Raw genomic sequence first — 6,000 nt, forward strand, 5'->3', positions numbered from 1 at the left:
CGAGAGTTTCCAGGAAGAAATGGGAGATCGACAGACAATCCAGCCGCCCCCCAGAGGAGCACATCGAATGAGCCCTGGGAGAAGGTCACTGAAGTGCCCACGAGGAGGCCACTCTGGCTTCCTCCTCCGGGGAAAGACAGCACAGTGTGGGGGCGTGGGGTTGAGGAAGGCACTCAGCACAGTGTCTGTCTCCAAAAGCCTCATGGTATTTCTAGAATTGGTGACCCCGTGAGTGAACAGGAGGTGGAGAGAGACAGCAGGTGTGGACAGCTCTTCCAAGAACCCTGACTTCTCCCCACTTTGATTCACTTCTCTTCCCCCGTGACACTCTCTGCTTTCAGGTGTTTAGCTTGCGTTCAGGGCTGAGACCTGGGAAAGGGGGTGATTTGTCCTGGAAATCGGAAGCCCCTTGGGGGTGGCCCAGCCCAAGGAGCCGCCTGATACCTCACCTCGATCCTTCCTGCTGCGGTATCGGCAGGTGTCAGCCGGCGAGGGAGAAGCCTTCTCTGAATGAAGCTCCTTCAGATCACTAGAACCGGCTGACTCTATCCAAGTGTGGAGATAAGGGAGGTGAAAACCAGGTGAGACCTGCAGCCTTTGTATGTGCCTGGTGTGACATTACAGCCCTCTTCCTGCCCCTCCCCCGGACGTCCTGGGGCGCTGATAAGCCAGCCCTGGATCGGTATTGAGGAGGCCGCCCCATGCTCCAGGCAGATGCCAGAGGAGGGTGTCTGGGCCCTGCAGGGGAGGAGGCCCAGGGAAGGCGGTCAGCTCAAGGTTTCCTCCCTCCCCTCCTGCCTTTCTTGCTCTTCCCTGCCTCTCCTTCCCTTTCCTAGCTGCTCTTTCCCACTTCCTTCCCTGAGTCCTGTCCCCTCACTTCCCATCTCATCTCATTGCTCCTTCTCTGTCCCCCAGGCCCCCCCACCCCTGGCCCCCGCAATGGGGTCACCTGTAGACAAGCTGCAGCTTCTGGCTGTGGTCCTTCAGGGTGGATGGAGCAGGGACCTCAGGGAACAGGAGGGGCCTAGGCATGGGTGGGGGGCTGAGGGAGGGCTTTGGAAGTCCAGGCGGGGCTGGATTCTGGTATCTGAGCTTTTCTCCTCCAGCCTTAGGGCCACACAACACTGGCTTCCCAGCGCAACCCTGACCTAAGGCTCCCTCCAGTGGCCAACAGGGGGTACTGCGGGTATTCCTGGACGAGGTCACAGTGGGCTCAGGGCTCAGCCAACTTCCAAGGGCCCGAGAGATCCGTTTACTGAAAGCTGAAAACCGAGAGTAGTTGGGCACTTCGAGGCAGGCTGTTTATTAAAATCTCCAGGGGATTGACGGGGACAGAGACCTGGATCATCCTTCCTGGCGGATTGGAGCTGGTCCGGAGCCCCTCTTTCACCTGCTTGGGGGCAGGGCCGGAGACCCTGCAGGTGGTCAGCAGCTGCAGGAGTCACTGAGGCCCTGACCGAAGGGCGTGGCTCCGTGGAGGGGCACTGGACTAGCAGCCAAGAGATTTGGGTACACTGGGGGCTGGCCAAGCGAATTTCCTTCTCAAAACCGCCATGTCCTCCTCTCTAACTTGGGCCTCTGGGCCAGACCATGCCTTCTCGCAGCCCTGCACACCCTAGCCCCGTGTTCTGACTCCCTGGGTCCACAAGGCCCATCTGCCCACCCCCTGCAACCGGCCTGCTGTTCTCCCTCCTCTCACCGCAGGGCAGGCGAGCGTCTCTCCTAGGCAAGGAGTCCAGAGTGGACGCCTCCCTTTGGAGGGACTCGACACTAGATTTTGTTCTGCTCACCCTTGCGCCTCCGCCTTCCGCGGGAGCATGTTTCTGCAGGGTCCAGCCCTACAGCGGCTTCCTGTTCTCAGGGCCTGGGGTCTGGGAACCGGGTGCGCGAGCATCTGCAATCCCTGGACTTGGTAATTTGTCTGCCCCCTCTGTAAGGTCAGGGGCCCCCTGAGAGTGAGCGTGAACAGCCACGTTTCTCTCGCGGACTTCCAGGCCACTGAGCTCACCAGACTGCCCCAGGTCTTTATGAAAGAGAAGCCGAATCTGACAAAACATGAAAATAAATAAGTGAATAGGCTTCTTTCCCCTAAAAGGAGTGATGGTGGGCGTCTCCACAGAGGCAGGACCGAAGTTCTGACACCCCAGCTGAAAAACGAAGATGAGATGTTTTCTATAGCTTGCACGTGGAACACGGAGGTGAAGCGCCTGGTGGGGGAGTCGCTCCAGCGTGCGCTGCTACTTCCTAGTCCCTGACTCCGGGCCAGTCATTTGACCTCTCTGTGCCTCAGTTTCCTTGTCTGTAACACAGGGAAGTCATGACACAGTTATGTAAATATTACTAAGTCCTTTATGTTGGGTGTCCAGCTTGGAATACTGGGAGGGCCGTCACATTTATCGACTGCCTGCGAGTGTGAGACACAGGATCTCATTTACCATGAACTCAAGAAAGTGTTCATTATCACCCCATTTCACAGATGAACACACCAAGGCTCAGAGAAGTGACAATGCAATTCAGAGCCCATATAATGAATTGAACTCACATGCGTCTGCTTCCAAAGACTCATCTAGGAAAGTATAGATGGGGTGGAGGCAGGGGCCTCCTGAGGGCAGGTTCCTGAGAAGGCAGAAGTCCTCGTGAGACCAGAGAAGAGCCAGACAGGAGGGAGGGAAGAAGGCAGCCAGGGGCAGGCCTTGGGGCTCATGAGATCTGGTAACAGCTCATCTCACTGTGCCCTTTGTGAGCAGGACAGCTGGGCTCAGAGAGGGGAAGGGACTTTCCATATAGGTCACTTGGCTTCATGGAGCCTGGCTCGTCCAAAATTCAGGGATTTAGAGTCCGAGGACGATCATCAGGAGGCTGAGAAGGCCAGATGTTGTCTGTGGGATGCTTCTGGGGAGACTCCAGGGCCTGGCCATCGGCAGCACTGGGAAAGGGCAACAGTGACACCGTGGACGAAGCTGTTGTGGTGGTGAGAAGCCTGAGGGTTGAGGTGGGGCCAGAACTGGGAGAGCCCCCAGACCACACTGGAGGGGTCACCTCCCCTGACTCTGAGGGGCTGGGGATGCTCTTGGACTTAATAGGAAAGAACCTCAAGGGAAGGCAGGGAAGGAGGGAGAGAAAAGCCCCAGAGAGGCAGCTCATGGCCAAGGACATCATGGTTGGAGTCTGAGTCCGCTGGACATCCAGCTGTGGCCACGAGGTCAGTCACCTGGCCCAGAATCCCCTCTCTCCTTTGGGAGAGGGAAGTGGGCATGCTGCCTCATTGACCTCCCCTGGGGCCTGAGGAAAGGGTTGGTTTTAGGAAAGGAGGCTGGAGAGACAATGGAAAGGGGATGTCGCCCCCTTGTGGCCATGCTGTGGTACTACGAAGCCAGGGCTGGATGATCAGAGGAAGGGCCCCATGCTTTTGACCTCCTGGGCATCGGGCTCCCTTAGTGAGACACGTCCAGGAGCAGGGTGCGTGCGAGACGGCGGCGGCTTTCAGACTTCATTGTCGTGAGTGGTTTTCTCCGGAGGAACTTCGGAGCTCTAGGTCTCCCAGGCACCTTAAAATAGCTGCGGTGCCAAGGACTGTGGACCGTGCCCTCCACCATCCATGCGGGACCCAGGCTGGAGGCCAGATGACCATCACGCAGCCATCTCCAGGATGGAGGGACACAGTGTTAGGGGCATAGCTCCTTCTCCTGCGGAGGGGTTTCTGGCCTCTCTCTTCACCCCTCTAGGGTTGGGGAGTTTGGGAGGAGAACTGGAGCTCCTTGTACTTCTCTCTGCCCCTCAGAGCCAGCACGCTCTTGCAACGTTTGCATTCCAGTCTCTGCCCCGTGGCCGGGGGTCTGTCCTGGGCAGGGGCCCTGGCGTCGTTCCAAGCCGCTCATCTCTGTACCGGAGGGCCTCACTTTGAGTGACATGGGAGCAGGTTATTGTGGCCACGGCTCCAAAGTCACGTTCTCCCATCAGCTCTATTAGTAACGCCGTGATCTTCATCTTCCCGACTTTGGGTCAATTGTTTCTGAATTCAGGTGTGGAAAGAGGACGTTATTTATTGTTTCTCGAAATCCCTAGAGCCATGGTTCTCAACCAGTGGTGGTTTTGCCAGCCCAGGTGACATTTCTCACAATGGAGGGCAGAATCCTCCTGGTGTCTAGTGGGTAGAGGTTAGGGGTGCTAAAAAAAAGATCCTAAAATACTCAGGACAGACCCTCAGAACACAAACTATTCAACCCAAATGTCCATAGTGCAGGAGCTGATAAACTCAGACCTAAAACATAGGGTGTTACGAGAAATTACAGGACAGGTGCCCAATTCAGCCTGGTGGGGAGAGGTGGTGTGAAGTGGGAGTTCGAAGAAGGCTCCTGGCAGGAGGTCCTGTCTGACTTGGGCTTGGGAAATAAGTCAGCGATTCCCATGCAGATGAAGAGTGTCATAATCAGACACGCGGAAGACTATCCGGGCAGCCGGAACAGAGTGTGCGAATGCATGAGGCACAGAGGCCGTAGTGCATGAGTGTGTCTGGAGCGGGGGCTGTCGGAAAATGGGGAGATTAGTCTGCAGAGGTGGGCAGGGCGGAGCATGGGAGGCCTGCGTGCGTTGCTGTAGAGTATGTTTTCATAAAGTATAGAAAACCACAACATACCTTCAGAAAAGTGTACAAAACACAACTGTATATAAACACGGAGCTCAGCACATTACGGGTCCTATGGTGGTGTTTCCACCTTTGGCTACTATAAGTAAGGCTCTAAGCATTTTTCTACTTGTCTCTTGGGGTTCATTCTTTTTTTTTTTTAGAAATTATTTTTTAATTTAAATTCAATTAACATATACTGTATTATTGGTTTCAGAGGTAGAGTTCAGTGATTCGTCAATCTTATATAACACCCGATGCTCATTATATCGCGTGACCTCCTTAACGTCCATCCCCCAGTTACCCATCCCCACTCCCACCCCTCCAGCAACCCTCAGTTTCCTAGAGTTAAGAGTCTATTATGGTTTGTCTCCCTCTCTGATTTCGTCTTGCTTTTTTTTTTTTTTTTTAAAGATTTTATTTATTTATTTGACAGAGAAAGAGACAGCCAGCGAGAGAGAGGGAACACAAGCAGGGGGAGTGGGAGAGGAAGAAGCAGGCTCCCAGCGGAGCAGGGAGCCCCATGCAGGGCTTGGTCCCAGGACCCTGGGATCATGCCCTGAGCTGAAGGCAGACGCTTAATGACTGAGCTACCCAGGCACCCCAATATTTTATTTATTTATTTGACAGAGAGAGAGGCAGCGAGAGAGGGAACACAAGCAGGGGGAGTGGGAGAGGGAGAAGCAGGCTTCCTGCTGAGCAGGGAGCCCGATGTGGGGCTTGATCCCAGAATGCTGGGATCATGACCTGAGCCGAAGACATCGTCTTGCTTTCTTTTTCCCTTTCTTCCCCTATGATCCTCTGTTTCGTTTCTTAAATTCCACATATGAGTGACATCAAATGGTATTTGTCTTTCTCTCATTGACTTATTTCGCTTAGCATAATACCCTCTAATTCCATCCACGTGGTAGCAAATGGCAAGATTTCATTTTTTGATGGCTGCATAGTATTCCATTGTACATAGATACTGCATCTCCTTTATCCATTCATCACTTGATGGACATCTGGGCTCTTTCCATAGTTTGGCTATTGTGGACATTGCTGCTATAAACACTGGGGTGCAGGTGCGCCTTTGGATCCCTACATTTGTATCTTTGGGGTAAATATCTTGGGGTTCATTCTTATGAATCTCTTTTTGGGCATAAACCTAGTCATAGAAGGGCAGGGTCCTGGGGTGTGCATATATTCAACTTCAGTGGATATTGTCAAATAATTTTCCAAAGTTCTCATAGGAATCTACACTCCTACCAATAAAGCCAGAGACTTGCCATTGCTCTCCATCCTTACCAACACTTTGTATGGACACCTGCCTGAAAGTTAGCTCTCCCGGAGTGTGTGTAATGGCAGGACATTCATTGTGTTTTTTTTTTTTTTTT

Source organism: Ursus maritimus, unplaced genomic scaffold (genome assembly GCF_017311325.1).
Source record: "Ursus maritimus isolate PB19 unplaced genomic scaffold, ASM1731132v1 scaffold_1, whole genome shotgun sequence".
Lineage (NCBI taxonomy): Eukaryota > Metazoa > Chordata > Mammalia > Carnivora > Ursidae > Ursus > Ursus maritimus.